The following is a 23,375-nucleotide window of genomic DNA, read 5'->3' on the forward strand; positions in this document are numbered from 1 at the left end:
AAGTTAAAAACAACAAGGAATAATAGGTCGCCGGGCGGTCAGTAATCTGTATGCATTTCATATTATATCTGCAAGGATTCTCCGATATTCTGCGATATATTGATCCATGTGCAATCCAATCACCTTGACCTTAGTTAAATAAATCATTATTTTATGTCACAAGAGAATCATATGTCGTAAATCTAATATTTAACTACAACAACCTGTTTCTATGGCATAAGTTTCAAGTCTTGGTACATTCATTAATCCTCCGAGTAGCAAGACCTGAAGTTAATAGAATATCCAGCATTAAATTTCCTTATGTGTGACATATGGGCACTGATCAATTGAGATCATAACTCAGTCCTTACGAATGATAAATATAGCTTCCATTTGTGTTGCTGAAACTGGTAGTTTTACCTTACTGGATAAATGTTAAAAGCACTCTGTAATTATTTAATGTTATAAGTACAGCTGTCAGTAGACAAAATGGCGCTTGGAAATACTCGAAGACCTTTTCGCAAATCTTGGGCTTCCCCGCACCATCAACTACAGTCCCAACACTATGTTTAAGACAACATTATAATTCACAGAGACCATATTCATGAAGTGATCGAGTGCTATTTAACATTTTGACGTGTACAGATAGCTCTGTCTGTAGATCAGGGGTAGAGCATCAGCTCCTAGACTCCAAGATCTTGGGAAGAAGCTTGGCGGAGATAGCCAGATTTTTGAAGGACGGAAAATATCCCATTCGGCAGATATGCGTTAAGATGTCGGCATGTAAAATATTTCTGGGGGCACAAAATTAATTGAATAGGTCAACCATGGATTAACAAACAAAGACCTGGTTGCTGAAAGGTGATAATACACGTATACATAAGCTTAACCTTTGTAACTCGTTAGCCATGCATACCAGAGTAAAACAGTTAAAGTTACAGAAGGGTGCTTTGCGGGCCGTTAAGCACAAATGTGTTTTACAGGACCTAAATGAATGAAACGACGTCGCTGAAAACCTTCGACGTGTTAGTGCGACATTAAATTTAAGCCACAAGCAAAAATAACAAAAATAAAATAATTAATGAAACAAACAATATTGTTCATATTTGTGTGAGTAGTAGTCTATATTGATCATAGCTACTGTATGTGGAAATCTTCAATTTATGAACTAGAAAAGTAATTTTGGCTAAAATTGGTCAGCTGATGCCGTACGATTACTTCTACCGTATTAACGTGTGTATAGATGTGTATTCATTGGTTCCATGAACAGCCTCTACCAACTGTAATCGAAGTGTATTTGAAAACTATAAGACGGAAATTGAGTATGGCCTGTTGGAAGAATCATCACGCTTTCTGTTTTCTTATCGTAGCCTATGCACTTTGTTTTCTTATAGTATGTATTATGACGGCTGCAATGCTAACTAATCTAGGGGCACAGCGTATCGAAGAGGAAGTGCGACATCTTCACGAGTTACCGTGGACCGCCGCACAGATGGCACTGCCATCCACAGTGGTGACTCAGCGCGAGGATAACAGGGGCATTATCGGGACTTCTACTCCAAAATCTACTAAGAAACTCAAGCATGCAACTTACATTTGAAAATGATTTTATCTGCTGGACACTTCAGATTATTTCCTGGATGACTTCGCTGCCTTCGAAGTAACCAGCTCCCTTCTTATTTCCTTCGTGTGGAAGAAGAATCGACATTTCAAGTAGTCAAATACGAGTTTTTGGTAGCAAACACAGCACATGATCTTCACAGCGCCCCAACTGCGATGACTTAACTTTAATAACATCTAATTTATCCTAGCACTCTAAGAAAGTATCACCCCATAAACTATCCATACATGACAGCTTTCCCGCAACAACAATTTTCACTCGCAGCAACACATGATAAACACTTTCCGACGCATACGTGAGATATTTGTGCTTTGCATTGAGCCGTAATCTTTAATTAGTGTTAGGGAAGCACGCACAGTATCAGTCGGTTTGCCGAAAAGGAAAGGACGACATAAATCACACTGAATCACTTTTGAAATATTCCACACTATGTATCCGACTAAATGATATACTAAGTACTCTTTGCTACAATTCCGCCCACTCAACTCAGGTAAACTAATTCCTAGTCTGGTATTTGAATGTAATTTTCCATGTTCACAATTTTTTCCCTGATTTCATCTACGACTTGTGTCTTCACTGCACGATTTTTACTTTCAATTTCTCTTGCAAGAATACGCATTTGATTAACAAGAGACGTCAATGGGGATTCAGCTCTGTACTCACAGTTTCCGCCAGATGATAAGGCAAGTTTGGTCGGTACGTAAATAGACTGCAACGTGTGTAAATGTAGAAAATCAATAGTGGACGGATGATCATCACAACCTAGTGATCGCAGGATACCGAAATGACGTTCTAGAGGATCTTGATTAAATTTTCCTGTCAAAACGTAGCTATAATTGTGTTCCCACAAATATCCAGACACTTCTAAGGTACTTTCTACGGTAACTCTTAAAGACTCCAGTGTCCTTCGTGAAGCGAATGAATTTTGAGTATCTCTGAGAACATTCTGTCATTTAATTAAAGTTAATTTAATGCGTCAATCAGACAGTTTAAATCGCTTGTAAGAATTTCCGTTTGTTTACTGTCTTCTAAACCCTGTGTTTTAATACCCCGATAGAATGCTATACCATTAGCGACTGATCTACTGAATAGCTGAAATGCCAATCTTACATTAATTCGCTGAAACGAATTAGGATCCAAGTGGGCAGAGGTCAGTTTGTAGCAAACTTTCAATCCGGAAATTTGGGACGAGTCACATTTGCAAACTTTCCTGTACAATGAATACTCAACATTTTGCCATTATAATTAACCTGTCTTTTGTCATGAAAATGATTTCTTACACATGTGGCGCGTCTGAAAATGCCCATAATTTTCTGTTGGAGTCAGCTGGATTGGAAATATAACACTTCATATTATTTATGTTACCAGATATTCCTAAGCATTTCCACAACATTTTATCGACTGGCTACCATCCGATGTGAAACCAATGGTTCGGACACCTACTTGCTCTAATTGTATGATGACTTGAATGAGAATGTTTGCAATTATATCACCAGAAGTGGTGTTCCGGCTGACATACACCACCATGGGTTGTATCCAGTTATATAGAAAATGAACAAACATAAAAGCTAGAGCATAATTTGCCAACTGACCCTTGCTTTCATCTTCAGTAAATTTCCCCAAATCAACAAAACCATTCACTTGCAACGATTCCGAGTTAAAGCGAATTTCTTCTCGTAACATTACCTCGTCTAATATCAACATCCCTAAGCGTTCAGGTTCCTCCTTTCAGTTAAAAAATTCTGCTGTGGCAGCGGTAGCATGCTCATTTATGCCGTACGAACATTTTAGGCCCTTCACCAAATTTTTCAAGTAGGATTCGGAAGACATGGAAAATAAGTGCATCAAGAAGAAATTCAGCACTGTATCTCATTCCTTTTTTACTTTTCGCTTGATATTTCTTTAACATTGTATCGACTATAATTTTCGTTTTCTTGCTGAGAGAACCGAATTATTTTGACTGAGTGAAATTTCTCTTTGATTTGATATCAGAAACATCTTTTTCAAGCAAATGTATCTTAGCTTTAGCGACATTGAGTCGATTCTGCGTTCTAGATTTTTCAATCTCATCTTTAATCGCACAATTGTTTTCCTAGCATCTGCGATATTAGAGCTAACTTCAGCTGCTGAGCATACAGGTTGATCACTATCACTGATATTTACGATCTGTTCAGGGCTTTTATTAGAGAAATCTCTTCGCGTGGATTTCCTATTCGTGGAGGAGTTGCGTTTCATAAATTCCTTAGAAATATAATTGGGTTGATTAGGAAATATGTGAGGAAATGCTTCTGGTTTTAATTTCCAGCGCTGTCTTGCTATCTCTACTCTTTCACCATTCACCGTAAACGAGTCTACTTTTACTAGAAAGTCATCGCAAAAATTAATGTCATACACGAAACAGTTATGAGATAATTTTCGGTCTTTTCTATGGATAGCCTTCTCCCGTTTCAGTAAAACACCACTCTCTTTAGGGGGTCTAAAGAAATGCCTACCTGAAGACGATCGGTCATATCCAGATCTGCAGCTGGGTACAGAACACGAGGGCATGATGTGGTAGTTTCCTCCCGCACTGATATACGTTGCCTTATAGCACAATAGCAAAACATAACACTTCTCACACCACTCAATCGTGAATACACTAATAATGCAAACTGTCGAAACATCTCTGACATCGATAATAATGAGCAATAAAAATTACTACAATTGAAGGCGAATATAACGCGGGCTAATGGCCAAGGGTCTCTGTTGACATCACAACCGCCTGTGCTGCCGCCAAGCAGGTGTCCCACCAACCTCTTGAGCTCTCTTACGGGCGAACGGAGAAGATGTCGCACTTCCTCTTCGATACGCTATGCTAGGGGCTTAATATTTGTTTCAGTTATCACCGTTGTCATCGTCTCTTTAGTCTCTTTATAGAAGGGGCTTGTCATGTAGAGGTCAGTAACACTGTGTACTTAAGCTGAATAAAACCAACGTGGTAATCTGTGAGGTTGTAGTAGATGCTTTGATGCTAAAATTTGCAGTTAACTGGCAATATGTCATGCTTAAGTGATGTGTTTGGTCTGAATAGTTCCTTTCAACGGTTATAGGGCTATGTAGATGCCAGATTGCTCGACATTCTCAAGAACTTGAGTCCCTTAGTGTATCAACGAGGTAAATTCAATGGCAAACATCCTTATTCCTCACCTTGCCTAGTACGCATCGTCATAGCATTACTTCTGGGTTTTAAAGTTTACTTGTAATTCCATAACCTTCGCTGTTGGTAATTTTGGAACCAAGCAGCCTCAACACTGATGACTTAACCAATAATATGGCAGTAAATGAACTGGTGGTGGTGATTACTGCTTTAAGAGGAAGTACAACTGGGCAACCATCCTCGAGTAAATATAATATGCCATGAGGTGTCTCTCAGCATGTCATCCTCACATTTTAACCGGCTGCACAGGGAATCAATGCTACAACCTTGAACATACAAGACCGACAACTAATCAATTGAGCTACACTGCCCGTCGTGTCATGATGATGTACGAATTCACAAAAAACTTTATTTATAATTTACCTTGGTGTCTCAGTGCACCTCAATGAAGAATCGAATAACTGGTCAAATTCGTGGTACAGGAGAGTACTGAACATAAGACTACCGAGTAGGGAGCTTTCATTCTAACCTTTAGATCACAGAGACGGCTGCTTATTCAAGTTTTGTTCGTTCTTGGAAGAGTATGTGTGATTTCATGTAATAACTAACTAAGGAGCGGTTTTTGTTTGCTGGATAAACAGGACACATGAGGTAAATATGAATGGGAAAATCAGATTTTTCTTTGCGAGCTACTTTGACCACACTTGTGCATAAAGGTTTTTCGGGGATGTTGAGATGAGGCTAAGACTGGAGAGACAATTGCTCAATTAAAAATCGACCGGAGTAAACCACGGGAAATTAATAATTGTTATGATTTTTTTTTTTTTTGGTTTTACCGGCACTAATTTTCGGAAAAAAGAATTCGCGACTTCGGAGTCTTCGAAAAAATAGTTAGTAAAATATAAACCCAAAAACGTTCTTAGAGTTTACAGGTCGCGAAGTTGCACGTAGTTGGCTGCCTAGCCGAGGTTGTAAAGGCGCACTAGTTTAACCTAAGGGGAAGTCAAAAGAAGTAAAAATGGAGGCTACCACGTTGAGAGGCTTATGGACTGAGGCCTACTCAAGCTATAACAAAAATGTGTACAAAGTCAGTAGCTGGCAATTGGCTGTGCTAGAGGCTAACCACTCTATCCCACATAGTGCGGATATCTTCATCTGCTATCAGTACAGGAATTCTATGTCCATTATACAGGCTTTTTTTCAGGAAAAAACATTAAATAATTAAGTAGGGTACCCGGGAATCTCTACTGAACATTTAAAATAGGGAATCAAGGATCAGAAAAACCAGATTAAGGAAATTTGAACTTAAGCTTGTATAATAATAATAATAATAATAATAATAATAATAATAATAATAATAATAATAATAATAATAATAACAATGTTATTGTTTTAGGTTTTACTACTTTGTATTGTTTTCTGAGACGCAGATGTGCAGGAATGTTGTCGCGCAGGAGTTCTCTTACGTGCCAGTAACCTGTATCTACCGACACGAGGCTGGCGTATTTGAACACCTTCAAATACCACCGGACTGAGCCAGGATCGAACCTATCAAGTTAGGGTCAGAAGGCCAGCGCCTCAACCGGCTCAGCCATTAAGCCCGGCACAATCACATCTATAATTTTAGGCAACTGTTGCGAGTTACAAAATGTCCCACTCCTGGACTGAAGGGTCAATGCACTGGCCTTCGTTTGAGGTGGCCAGAGGTTCGGTTCCCGGCCAGTCCGAGGATTTTAACTGCGAATGGTTACTTCCTCTGGCTCCTGGACTGCACACGAGTATAGCGTTGCTGCCAGGAGGGACATCCGGCCGTAAATCTACACCAAATCCACATCAAGTGCTGACTGCAATAAATTAGGAAGAAGGCCAAGAGATAGAAGAAGATGTGAGGTAAAAAAGGTAATAGTCAGGATTGTGCACGGCATGGTACTGTACAGTAATAGCTGTTAATAATGTAAACGTTAAATATATCTTACATAAATACACGTATCTGCAAATAATCTGGAAGCACTGACAGTGGTCCGCCTCTGTGGTGTAGTGGATAGTGTGATTGGCTGCCACCCTCGGAGGTCCGGGTTCGATTCCCGGCTCTGCCACGAAATTTGAAAAGTGGTACGAGGGATGGAACGGGGTCCACTCAGCCTCGGGAGGTCAACTGAGTAGAGGTGGGTTCGATTCCCACCTCATCCATCCTGGAAGTGTTTTTTCGTGGTTTCCCACTTCTCCTCCTGGCAAATGCCGGGATGGTATCTAACTTAAGGCTGCTTCCTTCCCTCTTCCTTGCCTATCCCTTCCAATCTCACCATCCCCCACCAAGGCCCATGTTCAGTATAGCAGGTGAGGCCGTCTGGGCGACGTACTGGCAATGCTCCCCAGTTGTATCCCGCGACCCAAAGTCTGAAGCTCCAACACTGCCCGTGAGGCGGTAGAGGTGGGATCTCTCGCTGAGTCCGAGGGAAAAAACCGACCATGGAGGGTGAACATATTAAGAAGAAGAAGAACTTTGTACGCTTTTACTGAATAACTCTGTAGAGACAATTGTGCTTTACTAAAATCTTCCTTGCGTTTCAGTTTCAAGCAGGGAAAACGCGTAATTTATCCATAAAAATATAATCATCTGCGCTAGATGTTGAGCGGGAAGGAGAACAAACGAATGCTAAATGCTGTTGACCAGCCCTAGTTAGCACTGAGACATTTCACAACGTCTTGTTGCGCATGCAAATGGCCTCATGCCAGTTGACATAGAATGTGTATTCAGAGGGCGGGCTCACACTGGCCAAATTGAGTATTTGTTCTCCATAAATACATTCATAAACCTTTCATAATTACTGAGTAAGTACGCGGGACAGCCTTTCCTACAAGGTATTGTTTTAAGGGACAACCTTCCCTACACCCAACTAGAGATTCTACGTCTTATTTATAATTATTGACGCCCCTTAACACACATCTCCAAATGTCAACAGGATACAACACATAAAAGATTATTTTTTATAAGACTTGAAATGGCTCGTTAAAGAAATCTCATTAGTGTAATTAAGGTCTGTGTAATGAGGACAAACAGCTGGTCGCTATACAAAGCTCTTTGACGACACTGCTTAATTGCCGCAGACGTTATGGGCTCCCTGCTTGCTTTATGCCTCCGATTTCTACCGAGATACAACAAGTTATAAGCGATACACCCGCTACATGCTTTCTCTCAACCTATAGGGGTCGCGAGTCATCAAGCGGGAGTTGTTGGTATACAACACCTACACTTTCGCTTGATTGCAGACTTCCTAGAGGAGAAATGGCTCACAGTTAAACGCTCTATCCCTCTGGCAATTTCAACTGGGAGGAAGAAATCGAGAAAGCTTCATGACAATGTATAACGGCAACAGAGAAGGATTATATTCGGCTTCTTGCCCTTATTCCAATTGCTTGAGGTCGTCACTACGTATAGGTTAGTGTACAGTAGTTTTGCGGCCGGGTGCCTTTTCTGACACCAACTTTATGAAGAGTGCCGGGATGAGTGGCTCAGACGATTGAGGCTCTGGCCTTCTGACCCCAACTTGCCAGGTTCGATCCTGACTCAGTCCGGCGGTATCTGAAAGTGCTCAATACGCCAGCCCCGTGTCCGTAAATTTACTGACACGTAAAAGAACTCCTGCGGGACGAAATTCCGGCACCTTCGCGTCTCTGAAATCCGTCAAACCAGTTGGTGGGATGTAAAAATATTATTATTATTATTATTATTATTATTATTATTATTATTATAGTATAGCAGTTAGTGTGATTAGCTGCTACCACCGGAGGCCTAGGTTCGAAATTTCAAAAGTGGTACGAGGGCTGGAACGGGGTCCACCCAGCCTCGGCCAACTGAGTAGAGGGGGTTCGATTCCCACCTCAGCCATCCTCAAAGTGGTGTTCAGTGGTTTCTCACTCCTCCTCCAGGCAAATGCCGGGATGATACCTAACTTAAAGCCACGGCCACTTCCTTCCCTCTTCCTTTTCTATCCCTTCCGATATTCCCCTCCCCCAGCCCCGCAAGGCTCCTGTCCAGCATAACAGCTGATGTCGCCTGGGCGAGGTACCTGTCCTCCTTTCCAGTTGTATCCCACACTCTCACGCTCCAGGCCACAGCCCTTGAGGCAGTAGAGTTTGGATCTCTCGCTGTGTCCGAGAGAAAAACCAACCCAGGAGGGTAAACAAATTAAGAAAGAAAGAAAGAAAGAAAGAAAGAAAGAAAGAAAGAAGAATAATTTCATCTCCCGACATACCACGCATGTCATTAAAGGAGTGGAAATTAAAGGTTTCTAGTTGTCATAACATGGCCATTACGTGGGATGGAGTGGTTATTTCTCTGCCCAGGTGCCATTGTCCCCGTTAACTTGATGTTCACTTCTGGTGTAGGCTGATTTAAGTTAAGGGTTATGCACCTCTCCAGAAATGGAAGTCCCGTTAATCATTTCCTGGAATTCCTGACGAAGACTCGAACCCACGTCTTTCTGAGTGAACTTAGTTCACTTTCACTGATTCGGCTACGCAGCCCCTGAATACTTATAGATAAATTATCTCCGTCACATGAGTAACAAAGATGTCTTGCCCTTTGATGGAATAGTCAGTGCATCGGTCTTTGGTTCAGAGGACGTTGGGTTCGATTCCAGGCCGGACTGGGGATTTTAACTGGGGATGTTTAATTCTTCTGACTCAGGGACTGGTATCGTGTTTGCCGTATTGCACACCTCTTTATCAACATACAACACCCCAAATTATCAGAAATATGTACGAATGGAAACATGCGACAATTCGTTTCCGTATCACCACCCCTACCTAACCCCCCCCCCCTGTAGTGTGGAAGAAGAAAGAGAAGAAGACAATCATGTACCTTTTATGGGCAAATAAGAAATATTCAAAAAATAATTGGTGAAGTATTGAAATATTGAAGTCTCTGTAAGAAATGGAATGCACTACCTTGTGAGATGTTGCCAGTTATAAATACAAATAGAATGTGGTCTACAAAGCCAGGAAATTTGTTATACTCATCCTGTATTACTGTTGGTGAGTGTTCTTCCAAGAGGTGAAACGTTGAGTCAATCGGCATGTAACAGAGCGATGGAAAATTAGGATGAGTTTTTATGCTCCTCCTTAGAGGGTAGATGTGTTAACGGAGGGAGGTTGGATAGGAAAGACAGTAAGAGTAGAGGCTGGGACGTGCAAGTGGGAGAGACGCCCCATGGTCACCACACCACGCCCTTAAGCCGAGATCCCCTGAGGTTTTAGTCATCTACAGAAAGTTGTACGATATAGATTGGGAACATTGTTATACACCCGCCAAGTTCACCGAATATTGTGCCTGGTGACTTCCATTTGTTCAAGACAATGCAGAATTCCTTGAACGGAAAGCTAGTTTGATACTTTAAGTGAATATTTATATCGTGATCAAAATCAAGATGGCTTCAATTGTACGGGATATCTGAAAAACAGGGACTTAATATTTCCTTTAAAAAATCCTAAATGCATTAACAGGCATCATAACTGAGAATTCTTTTGGGAGACTCCCGTGTAATGTTGCCGCTCAGCTCTTACGCCACCTCCGGAAGATAACTTGCTGGTTTCATGATAATCGCTAATATTATTTGTTTTATGCTGCAATAACTACTCGTATGGATTTCAGGGGCACACAGGCGATTTTTCTGGTGTATTTGAGAATGATCAAATATCACTGGACTGAGCCGAGATTGAACCTACATAATTGGGCTCAGCAGGTTAATACTTCTACCTATGATCCACTTAGCCCGGCTTTGGCTTCAACTCTGTTAAAATTCTTAAGACTCTCTTCTATAAATAAGCCCTGTGCTTTGTTAATGGAATTCTAAATTTCTGAAGACAAGAGTGAAAGAAAGCGGAGAACAATGTGATCAAATAATGAAATATTTTACATGCCATCATTTCTTCCGATAGAAATGCTTGAAATTCCCTAATATTCCAGTCTACTTTTTTATCGCCTCTTCTCCAATTTATTGACGTCATAACTTGATGTGGATTTGGCGGAATTTTCCGGCCGGATGCCCATCCCGACCAACCTTATAAAGAGGGATGTATTCACTCGTGTGTGTTTCTGAGGTGATGGGTGGAGTGGTGTGTTGTATGTAGGTGAAGCAACGTGTATTAAGACGAATCCAAACACCCAGATCACGAGCCATAGGAATTAACCATATCCTAGTTGGAACCCGGAGCCCCCTGAATCGAAGGCCAGCACACTGACCATTCAGCCATGCAACCTTCCAAATAACGCAGTATTCTCTATGTCCTTCGAAAGACAAGTTTGCATCTCATAGGTTTGTTAATTAATAGCTGTTCTGCTAGTTAAATAAGCAATTATACAGGCTCTAGATGTTCACCTTCAAGAAATAACAATTAGCACAAACATTTTTGCGAATTCGATAATGTGTCTTGTTCTAGAGAAAGAAAGGGAACTGAGGAATGCTTGGGTGGAATGTAAGAAATGCTTGTAAGTCTTTCTCTCTCGATATAAAGGAATATTTACGATATTTTATAAATATGCCGCCGAGCTAGAGATATTTATTTCTTCAACTATTTAAAAATTGTTTCTTGTACAAATAGCCCTAGAGCGTGTTGTGAGCTGAGAGCCTGAAGCATTTCACTAACAGATATATGTTTCTTACTTCCTGGTTTACGTGCACTATGCCATTTATCCATACAATTCATCTAAGCGTTGTTCTGCAACTTTGCTGGTACCTAATATCTTAAGGAATTTCACTACCGTGTTATCGAAACAAGCTCCTTGCAATTGTACCCTGACCAAAGATGATCAGTTTCAAATCTATAGTTATGATTCCTTTATTACATTTAACGTCCAGACGGAATTGCATCTGTTAGTAAGTAGTGAGTCAGGCCGTATTGGATACCGTACCTTAGTCTTGGGCATGGGCAGAGTTTTCGTCTTGTGATTGTTGGTGTGGTTATTATAGTTATACATGGAAATACACAGTTCAAAACAATTAGGGGAACATGTTTTTGAACGTATGCCAGGCTTCACAAAACAATATCTCACCCCCAGGTATATTACCAACTATACCTTTATTCATTACCGTTGAAATATACAAAATGGGATCGCTGGATTCGCGTTCTTTTTCAGAACACAAATGGAAATGCCCAAATAAGGGCGAAAACAAAGTGATAACAGTCCTCCACGGTGGATTTTGAATACAGTTGGAGAGCTTCAGTATGGTGTATGTCCTCCACGAGCATTTATCACAGCTTGGCACCTACGTGGCATGCTTGAGGTCTTGGAGTGTCTGTGGGTGAACAGGATGCGCAAGAACATTTCTTTCAAACCTACCCCACACATGCTCGATGGAATTAAGGTCGGGACTCACTGCTGGCCATTCCATCCCTTGGATGTCCAGTTCTCGAAAGACAGCTCTGGTGATGAGCACTACATGAGCCCTGGCATTGTCGTGCAAGAGTACGAATTCAGGGCCAACACCGCATGCAGCAACCAACACATGCTGTAGCAGTATCTGCTCGATGTACCCCGCAGCGGTAAGATTACCACGAACGACGACAAGATCCATACGGTCAGCAATATTGATGCCATCCCACACCATGACAGAACCTTGTCCGAATCGGTCGCCTTCCTGGACAACATTTGGCATGTACTGCTCACCACGGCAACTTCATACGCGTTGACGTCCATCACGCTGTGTCAGGGGAAATCTGGACTCATCTGCGAACAACACAGGTCTCCATTGGCGAAGTTGCCAGTTGACGTGGGTACGGGCAAACAGAAGGCGAGCTGCGCGATATTGCTGCGTTAAACGGGGCACACGAACAGGACGTCTGGACTTTTCTTAACATGGTTCTTACTGTTTGATCAGAAACCGTGACTCCAGTGACCCTCCTGAAGTCTTGTTGCAGTTCTCTGTCAGTTGCTGAACGAGGCCGCAACGCACAGATGGTCCAACCCTACTTGTGAACTGACCTGTCTCATTGTAGCGATTCCACAAGCGTTGGATAACTGACGGAGAGACATTTTGATCCGCAGCAACACGGCGAAAAGTCCATCCTTCCTATCTAAGCGATGCCCCTTGCGACTTGAACCTCGTTAAGATGTCCCATGGGATATGCTCAAATGACCGCAGTAGTCTGTTTGCCTCACAACGACACACAGACGCACTGTTATTCACTTTGTTTTGAGGGGTTACCTGACATTTTAATGCGTCGCTACGCCTACAGATGAAGTATAACTTCGATTTGACATACCTTGAGTAGCTAAGGTCTCAAGGTATGCTGTGCGACCATTGGAACCCCATCTGCCAAATGAACGTTCACAAACCAGACAATAAAAGACATCTTCCCCTAATTTTGTTGAACTGTGTATCTAAGAATCGTGTGCATTTACAAGCGGGGAGGACGTCTAATAATAGTTATTTATGCCATACGAAATGTATAAATATTTTCAACAGGGGCATTCCTCCAGTAATGTAAATTGTTCTGTAGTCGAGTACCAGGAATGTACCAGGACCTTCCATGCCAAGCATTTGGTCAAGAAAGTGTCTAGTATATTGCACCAGTTTCGACGAAACTTGTTGTATCTTCCTTTTTCTGTGAGAAAGATGTTGATACAAAGTATGGTATTTCCTATTTTAGATTAGGCGCTGTAATTTATAGCGTTATCTCGGAGAAATATAATACCAAACTCCAGGGAGTTCAGAATGCCTGTGTGCGTTTCGTCTTCAGTATTCGTTAAGACTGTCTTGTAACATCTTACTACAAGGCCGCAGAGTGGTTGAAGCTCAGGGATAGACGATTCTACTCAGCTGCTTGCTTACTGCTGAGAATTTTAAAATCTAATGCTCCCTCATATTTGACCAAATCCTTTTTCCAGATGAGTCAAGTGTATGATCGGGACAACAGGTTTACAGTCAACACCATTCAGGTTCCACAGCATCGTACGGTAAAGTGCAGTAAGTTGTTCATTGTGACTGCCTCTCAATTATACAATGACCTTAAACTGTACGAAATACAGCAAGGTAGCGTCGAAACTCAGAAAAAATATCTTAGATACCACTACCTTTCCACTAATTAAGCCATGTAGGTGAATTTTCACCAAATTAATTAAATAGTATGAAATACCATAATATTCTAGATACATTTTAGATGTTCAGTTTTATTCTTAATTCATCCTCGGCATTAAACTGTACCTTAGGTTTATCTTATGTCTTCTCTTCCTTATTAATACAGTCTACGGTAGTCCGACTCGTTGGCTGAACGGTCAGCGTACTGGTCTTCGGTTCATAGGGTCCCGGGTTCGATTACCGGCTGGATCGGGGATTTTAACCTTAATTGGTTAATTCCAATGGCATGGGGGCTGGGTGTATGTGTTGTCTTCATCACCATTTCATCCTCATCACGACGCGCAGATCGCCTATGGGCGTCAAATAGAAAGACCTGCTTCTGGCGAGCCGAACCCGTTCTGGGATATCCCGGCACTAAAAGCCATACGTCATTTCATTTCATTTCATAGTCTATGTTTATAAAATGGTAAAAGCAATATTGTAATCTCCTAGATGTTTAGCTTTTAATCATATTTTAAATCCTCTTAAGGAAAATGTACCTTACGCTTCTTTATGTATTTCTTTTATTAGAGTTTGTATATTAATAGATACACTTCAGTTAAGGTGGCAGTTAGTTACAGACAAAGGGAACTCTGGTCCTACTTGTAATGAACTTTAAATAAATATTTATATTTCTAAGGGGCACTCACTAGTCGATGATCGAGATCCAGTAATGGTGTTCGAGACTACTCAGTTATCTTTTCGTCATGAATTGTATGTAATATTTTTTCCACATTCACATTCCAAGTAATAAACGTTAGATTACGAAATTTGAACGAAGCTCTGTCGTTGTCATGGCTGCAAATTTTGACTAATCGTCGCCATAAGACCTATCTGTGTCGGTGCGACGTAAAGCCAGTAGTAAAAAGAAAAAAAGTTGACGAAGATTACGTACCACGTGATAGCTACGTTATTCTCGAAATGTAGTCAGTATGGGTTTGAATTTTTAAAATTGACATTTGATTTCTTAAACCTACATAAATGTATACATTTTCTAGACGGAGTCTATACACATGTATGACATAATAAATAGCACGCATATATAAATACATCGACATCATGGGCGAAATTTAATTCTACACTGATGAGCTATTCAATTAGATACTAGTGGCCTGTTGCAGCAATAGCTGCGAACAAAGTCAAAAATGAAACTGACGATAAAGGAAGCGTGAGGAAAGTAACGTTAAATATACTGAACTCCAGAAGACCATTCATTTGCCTTTAAAATTATATTTCTCTTATGACTTGCCACCGCCGTCTCAATCCTATATAAAGATTGGGACGGCGGTGGACTATGCATATGTAATTTTTGAACCTTGGCATTTTCACTACCGTAATATTCCATTTAATAAACGAAACTGAACTTTCTGTTACTGGAACAGGCAAATCAAACGTTTTGTTAATTCTCGTACTATCTGGTAAAAAACAAAGATGCAATTCCTGTCCATGCAGCAGCGATTGCAATCCCACTTCTGCTTCTAATTATGTGCACTAAACTTGAATAAGCAATTGTTTTTACGCAGTCTTCTGGAGCTCCTATCTAAAATAAATGCCCCGACTTGATTTTACAGAGCCATCTATCAGCCTAACATAGAAAGATCTACATAGACAACTTTCACAGAGCCCTCTAGTGGGCTGGCATTGAAATACCAGCGGATGAAACTTTCATAGAGCCATCTACCCGCTCGTATTACTGGAGTAAATGACTATTTTAGCAAATAAAGGACTTAATTACATAATATTTTTCTAGTAATTCTGAGATGGAGACGTTTCTTATGATGTATAACACGCAGACATTATTACTGCGTTGTTCTCACTATATTGTGTTACACGTTCAAATTATATGTATGTACATGTGTAGTAGCGTGGAACACCTCCTCTCGTCCCGATGCGGTGGCGATGCTCTGAGACATGGACTTCACAACACACTGAGATTCTTCAGGTGTCAATGATCCACGACAGTTGCTCAGCCTCCCATAAGGCACGGATTTTGCTCGTAACAGAGCCCAGGTTTCACACATCCCTCTCGACAGCACTCCGGATGAGCTCTGTAGGATTGAGGTCGGGTGAGTTTAAGGGCCAGGCAAGAATCTTTACGTCCTAAAGAGTGTTTATCTAACCAATCGGCCACAATCCGGGTGCGAAGAGCTGGCGCAGCGCGTTGTCTTGCTGTGAATACAAGTCTCTCTCATGATACCGGAGGATAAAATATATGGATGCACATCATCTGAAGGAAGGTTCCTGTATCGTTCACCGATGAAGAGTGTTGGCAGATCAACCAGGGGTTCCATTTCATCCCATGTGAACGGTCCCACCCTACCGAAGAGCCATTTCGCTAAAACGCACCTTTCTTTAATTAAAACCGAGCTCGATAGCTGCAGTCGCTTAAATGCGGCCAGTATCCAGTAATCGGGAGATAGTGGGTTCGAGCCGCACTGTCGGTAGCCCTGAAGATGGTTTTCCGTGGTTTCCCATTTTCACACCAGGCAAATGCCGGGACTGTACCTTAATTAAGGCCACGACCGCTTCCTTCCACTTCCTAGGCCTTTTCTATCCCATCGTCGCCATAAGACATATCTGTGTCGGTGCGACGTAAAGCAAACAGCAAAAAAAAAAAAAAAAAATAAAGTCTTTAATTCAATTTCTCATCAGCGAATTATTTTTACTATGCAGAGTCGTGGAAGTTAGATCTACTCACAGGAGCCTCTCTATCATCGCCAGGGTGGTCTCTGCCCACATTCATGAGTTCGAAATCATTTTCCAACATTGGGACAGTAAATGTGTTCGGCTGACGCTCCGGCAGCGCGAACTCGTCTTTGTGCAAATTTTGAATTTTTTTTTTGTTTTTATATTTTTATATCGAACAAACGAACTTACTTTTTATTTTATAGATAGATTAGTTTCAGTTGCTATGGACTCCAACTCCTTAGTTGAATGTTCAGCATGCTAGCCTTTGGTTCAGGAGGACTTGGGTTCAAATCCCGGCCGGGTCGATGATTTTAACTGCATATAGTTAATTCCTACGGCTAAGAGACTAGGTGGTGTGTTCGTCTTAATACATGTCCCTTCATGCACATAAAATATTCCTCACTAGACTACCAACCATCAAAGACATTGCAATGGGTCTCAGGAAGGACATCCATGCATAAAACTAAGCAGAATCCCATTCCCACGCTGACTCCTGCAAACTGAGAAGGGGCCAGGATGAAGAAGAGTTTCAAAGTAGTTGGACGTTGTAGGTCGTCCCATCTACAGTATGTATCTGAGACTGTCCAAATGTAACTGATAATCGTTGTTGTGGCTGTAGTGGAGGGTGTTCTGTAACTATAATTACGAGAGCTAGAATTTGGCGTGGCTGGATTCCTAGGGACTTAAGATGAGGTATGATCATAGCATATTCCTGTAAGGTGTGGAATACGTCGGCTGTAAACGTAAATAAACTCAGTACAGGCACATTATTTAAATTATTATGATTAGTCAGTGTGAAAAATTATAAGCGGCTTTCTGTGATGTGTTAAATATGTCTTATACTAGAAAATGAATTAAAACTCAATGTACCTTTTGCCTACTATTCTGCCATATGAACTTTTTTGGAAACATTAATTGTTGTAGACACCAGGCAAATGCTGGGGCTGTACCTTAATTAAGACCACGACCGGTTCCTTCCCACGCCTAGTTCTTTCCTATCCCATCGTCGCCATAATACCTATCTGTGTCGGTGCGACGTAAAGCCAATGGTAAAAATAATTGTTGGAAAAACGGTAAGTTTAAATTAAGTTGTTCGATTTTCCTTTTTCCCGTACCTTGTGTTAACGTCAAACATTCACTGTGTAGAAAACATAAAGGTACACTACTACTGCGTTGTGGAGCTCTCCTCTTTACCATTACAGAATCAGATAATGCTTCACCACTGGGACCGAACAAAATATAAAATCAATGCCGGGTGTCAGGAAGATAAACTTATGAACAAATACAAATTCGAAAAGAAAATCTAATATATCACAACTGAAGGTGATAGATCTTAGGTCGTTTCCAATGAAATGAAATGGCGTATGGCATTTAGTGCCGTATTGTGTCCGAGGACTTCGGCTCGCCAGGTACAGGTCTTTTGATTTGACACCCGTAGGCGACCTGCGCGTCGTGATTAGGATGAAATGATGATGTAGACGATACATCCAGCCCCAGTGCCAGGGTAATTAACCAATTATGGTTAAAATTCCCGACCCTGCCGGGAATCGAACCCGGGTCTCCTGTGATCAAAGGTCAGCACGCTAACCATTTAGCCATGGAGCCGGACGTTTCCAATGATTTGAGAAACAAATTACGAATTCGAGTATTATGTGCATGTAAATTGGTTTCTGAACGAATAAAATCATGACAAAATCTAATCTTTAGTTTACGAAAATTTCCATTAAATAAAGTCTATTGACTGGACGAAATTAATTGCGATTCCACTGCGATATAATTAACAAAATATTGATTGAGAACAAATTTAGTTCCTTATAACATAGTCAGTTTATATATAGTATCCCACTAATAGAAGATGTCCATTTTAATTTCCGAAAATTATATCAGGGGTTCTAATTCAACAACAGACATTTTATGTACACTAATTTTGTATTTGTTTTTATTACAGATGGTTTTACATCGCAATGAAACAGATAGGTCTAGTGGCGACGATAGGAAAGGGCCAGGAATGGGAAGGAATTGGCCGTGGCGTTACATTTGCCTGGTGTGTAAAGGGAAACAACGGGAAATTATCTTCAGGACTGCCGACTGCGAGATCTCCCGAATGCAAGCTCACAGCTGCACGCCCCTAACCACACGGCCACTTGCTCGGTATATGTACACTCAATCGCACAAAAACTAGGCGTCGCAGAAGATTACTTGCTTTAAAAATCCTCTTGTCTGAAACAAGATCAATATATTGTGCAGGTGGTAGAATTCCAAGTACAATCTTTCCGTTCACTGGCTATCCAGAGATTTGGCGGTGTTTTAGTATTTTCAGAGGAATCTGTCTCACAATCGATAATGCACGTTAAGAATATACTCGCGTTTCGAGGATGTATAAAGTAAAATATTTGTTTGCCGGCCAATGTGTGGGGGGAGTTATTAGCTCAGCGGCTTAGCTGCACCCTTCCCACCCGGAGGGTGAGATTCGAATCCTGGTCATCCTGGGTAGAGTCTTTAATCTCAAGAATCACGTGGTGTCAGGTGGGGCATCCGGCCTCAATACTTCTACCAAAACCAAAATGGGCCTGGATGGCTCTAGAGACCGCAGAAATAACTGGGATAAGCTGAAGAAAGTTGTCATTTGCCGACCAATTCTTGTGCAATTGAGTATACATGAATTCCCATTTCAAAAATTGTACATCCTTTCACCATGATTCGAATCACTGCCTTCCTTGGGAAGAGTTCGTTTTGGACAAAATCGAAGGACGTGGGATCGTGTGGCAAAATAAACTGGATGAAGTAAATAGCAAATGACTAACTGTCCTGGTTCGTGTACTGTATTCAGTCCTAAATTTTAATTATTTTCCTGTCCCTTTTACACAGTGCGCTACTTAGCCCAGTCTTGCTCGCAGCTGTTGGACGTGAGATCTGGATTATTGTAATTGTGAAGTCTCCCAGCAGGCGCCGTTGTGACGGTCGCGCCATTTTCTAATAACACACCTGTTTTGTATGCTCGTTATGGTCGTCCTCATTAAACCATCATTTACACAGTGGTTCTGTTAACATCACCACACAAGAGTTTGTATACGTTATGAAAGAAACTGGTTAATAACATGAATACTGCCTTAGTCGGCGAAGCTTACCTCTTTTAATCCTGACTTACATTTCAGAGCGTTAGCTGTGGAACTCGCCACTTCATGTGACGTTGCGTCTTGCTAAGCGAGACATAAAGGGAGAATTCCCCTCACCCAGCATTTTACAGTTTTCGGGTGTCGTGTGCCACAGAGTTCCAGGTGTTGTAATGGCACGATATTCCTTATCGTGTCCGGCTCCATGGCTAAATGGTTAGCATGCTCGCCTTTGGTCACGGGGGAAACGGGTTTGATTATCGGCAGGGTAGGAAATTTTAACCATCATTGGTTAATTTCGCTGGCACGGGGGCTGGGTGTATGTGTCATCTTCATCATCATTTCATCCCCATCACGACGCGCAGGTTGCCTGCGGGAGTCAACTCAAAAGACCTGCATCTGACGAGCCGAACGTGTCCTCGGACACTCCCGGCACTAAAATCCATATGCCATTTAATTTTATTCCTTATCGTATTTTATCGCATTTTGATTACGCAGAATAGATACAACTACATATTAAGCTCCATATTCTGCAGCCATCTGATAGAGTCGTAGGAGATATGTAACAGGTCGTTCAGGCTTCCAGGGTAACAACATAGAGGGCAGTGCTGAATGAGATGTTCCTTTAGAAAACAGTCGAGTATTGTTGAGCTGATCCAACCTTAATTATTATGGCAGAAGTTCCAGCAGCCATGTTGGTGAACGTCCATTTCTCATATCAGCAGGCATTATCTCCATGCCACCCTGCACATGTCCTTGCTGGTGCTAATCGAGCAACAGCATAGTCTACTAAGGGAAATACAGTACTTAAATTGCACAATGGCAAAAAATAACATCTACAGCCAAATTCGATCCACTGACTAGAATTCGAAAAGATGACGATGAACAATGATTGCGAACGTAAAACAATCAGTGGATCCGACCCGCAATGCCTCATCTTCCCAGAAACTACATTGAAAAATTAGTATTACTGACCAAGAAACTACTTACAAAGCACAATTCTGAATCGATGATTCTTGTTGTCCAAGGGGGTCCAAAATTCAGGTTAACGGCCCCTCAAAATGGTACTTATCGCTAGTAAAATAGAACCATAGTATTTCGCAAGTTGCGGTACTAATCAAAAGTAGCGTAGACTCACGGTGTTCCAAACGTTATGGTACTACTCACAAGTATTATACATCGCACAGGTAACCCAGACCTATCGTGCTTCTCACTTAATGGCGCCACTCGTGGGCAACGCAAACCCATCGTGTTTCACACATAAGTGTACTAATCACGGGTGCCGGTCTTCCCGTGGTGTTCTTCATATAGTGGGTACTAATCATTGGCAACGCAGACCAACGGTGTCGCTCATGTAATGGTACCAATCACAGGCAACGCCATACCCGTGGTGTTTCTCACAATGGTAGGCCTACTAATCACGGGTACTGAAAAAACCCATACAGACTCCCCTTCTCTTGCTACTCATCACAAACCTATTGCGTATCTAACATAATGGTACTACTGGCAAGTATAGGTGACCCATGGTGTTCCCCGCGTGATGGTACTAATCGCAAGTAGTTTCATGGTTCTAATACAATCATCCATTGGTCGCCTCTTTTAGTCGCCTCTTACTACAGGCAGGTGATACCGCGGGTGTATTCTTCGTCTGCATTCCCCACCCACAGGGGGTAGACAGAGAGGAAAAAGAACCAAAAAGAAGGGATTCGTCACTCTGAAAAATGAAGTAACGGATGAAGAAAGGCAAGGGCCACGAAGGGCGTGAAAATGAAAAACTCTTTAGGTCTCGAATGCTCTTATACCAGCGGGGTCAGAAGGGAACAAGAGTTTAACAAGGGAGGTCGGACAGTTTAGATGAAGTGAGGAGCCTGGCACAAGTAAGTGGAAGCAATTCCAGGACTCAGCTAAGGGCCCCATGGCTGCCAAACCATGCTCCCAATTTGAGATCCCTGGGGCCCCTTTTAGTCGCCTCTTACGACAGGCAGGATATACCGTGTGAGTTATTGTTATTATAAATTGATTACCTTGTATGGTGCTTTTCCTAGCAAGACCTAGTGTTTAAAGTGGACTCTGTATTCTGGTACGGCCTAGAACAAGTATTTTACTTTGACAATAAGAAAGTGATTAAGGTACGAACTATGTTAGTAACGTCATTCCTGGCATTCCCTGTTATGAATTGTGTGAAAATATCGCTCATATGGTAGGTTGGTTCGTACATATCAGTAGGTTTGGCAGACTGCTATGTTTTACCAGCTTCTGGATTAGGGAGGAAAGCAAGGGGAAATGCCTCACTCCTTAGTTCCCTTCAACGTTCTTTCGCTTTAACTTCCCAGTGGACATTTGGTACATTGAGATCACCCGCTACAATCACGCTCCTTTCCATATAGTTTCTCACATAACTCATTATCTTATCAAATAATTCCGAACCAGCGTCTGCGCCACCATTTTCTGGTCTGTACTAGTTGAGCTTCACTGGAATAATCTTTCCTAAACCTGAATTGCCTTCTATCCAACCAGTTAGTAATTTTGCAAACATGTCTAATATAATCAGAAAGAATGCTTTTCCAGAGCTTGCAAGCAACACACGTCAAGTTGATGTCAGTGGCTCGAAATGTCAAAATGTCGGATGTCGTGGCGTGTCCAAATACCGTAAACGTATTATTTATGATGATAGCATTAAATGCTCAAAGTGCCCCAGTGCTTATCACTGACTGTGATAACTCAATTTAGGTTTCCACACGACAGTTTGTGCAGTTAAATAGTTGTTCAAGATCATGAACGGTATCACAGTTGTGATCAGCATTCTGCGTGTAACTCCATGTTTTGAGCGTAGCATTGGTTCAGGGCTTTTCAGTTCTTATCCTATTAAAGGTCTTCCAATTCGAAGCTCCAATGAACGTTTCCTCTTCCCCGCGTAACGGAAGCACTATGGTGTGATATTCCAACAAACCTGAGCCCCTGAAAACCATAACACAGGTATTATTATTATTATTATTATTATTATTATTATTATTATTATTATTATTATTATTATTAATTATTATTAATTATTAATATTATTAATAATATAATAATAATAATAATAATAATAATAATTAATAATAATAATTATTATTAATTATTAATATTATTAATAATATTAATAATATTAATAATAATAATAATAATAATAATAATAATAAAAAGAAGCGCCTTAAGAAACGCTATCTCTCATACTAAACGTGAAACAGCTACGGCTTGAAGTTGGGGCATTGACCAGGAGATGTCACCATTGAATTATTGAGTAATGTGTTATTTTGAAGTTGCCTAAACTGACTGGATTTATTTGTTTTGTGTTTGTTTACTTTCAACGGTGGAAGAACTAGTGATTTAAAGAAGTTTTGTGTTATTATGTTTTCTCAACTAAATTAACTTTAATTTATTTTGTTATTTCAAGGTTTTGAACACTTCTTTCTCATTCCGCCAGCTTTTGAATCTGGCCAATCAGGAATTTTCTGTAATTATTTTTCGACCAATAATAGGCTTCTTGTACCTTTTGAATTTGCCAATAAAAATGAGAGGGTGTGTCCGGATTTAGTCCAGAACCCTCTCGAATCATTCCTCGGGTATATAAGCTGCGAATTTTTCAAGCTACCTTGTCTTTGATCGCCGAATTTCTATGTGAGTGTGTGTTGAGACAGGAGGTGAGGCGTCACATTCTTTGCTAGGCAGTTCATCAG

Source organism: Anabrus simplex, chromosome 4, assembly GCF_040414725.1.
Source record: "Anabrus simplex isolate iqAnaSimp1 chromosome 4, ASM4041472v1, whole genome shotgun sequence".
Taxonomy (NCBI): domain Eukaryota; kingdom Metazoa; phylum Arthropoda; class Insecta; order Orthoptera; family Tettigoniidae; genus Anabrus; species Anabrus simplex.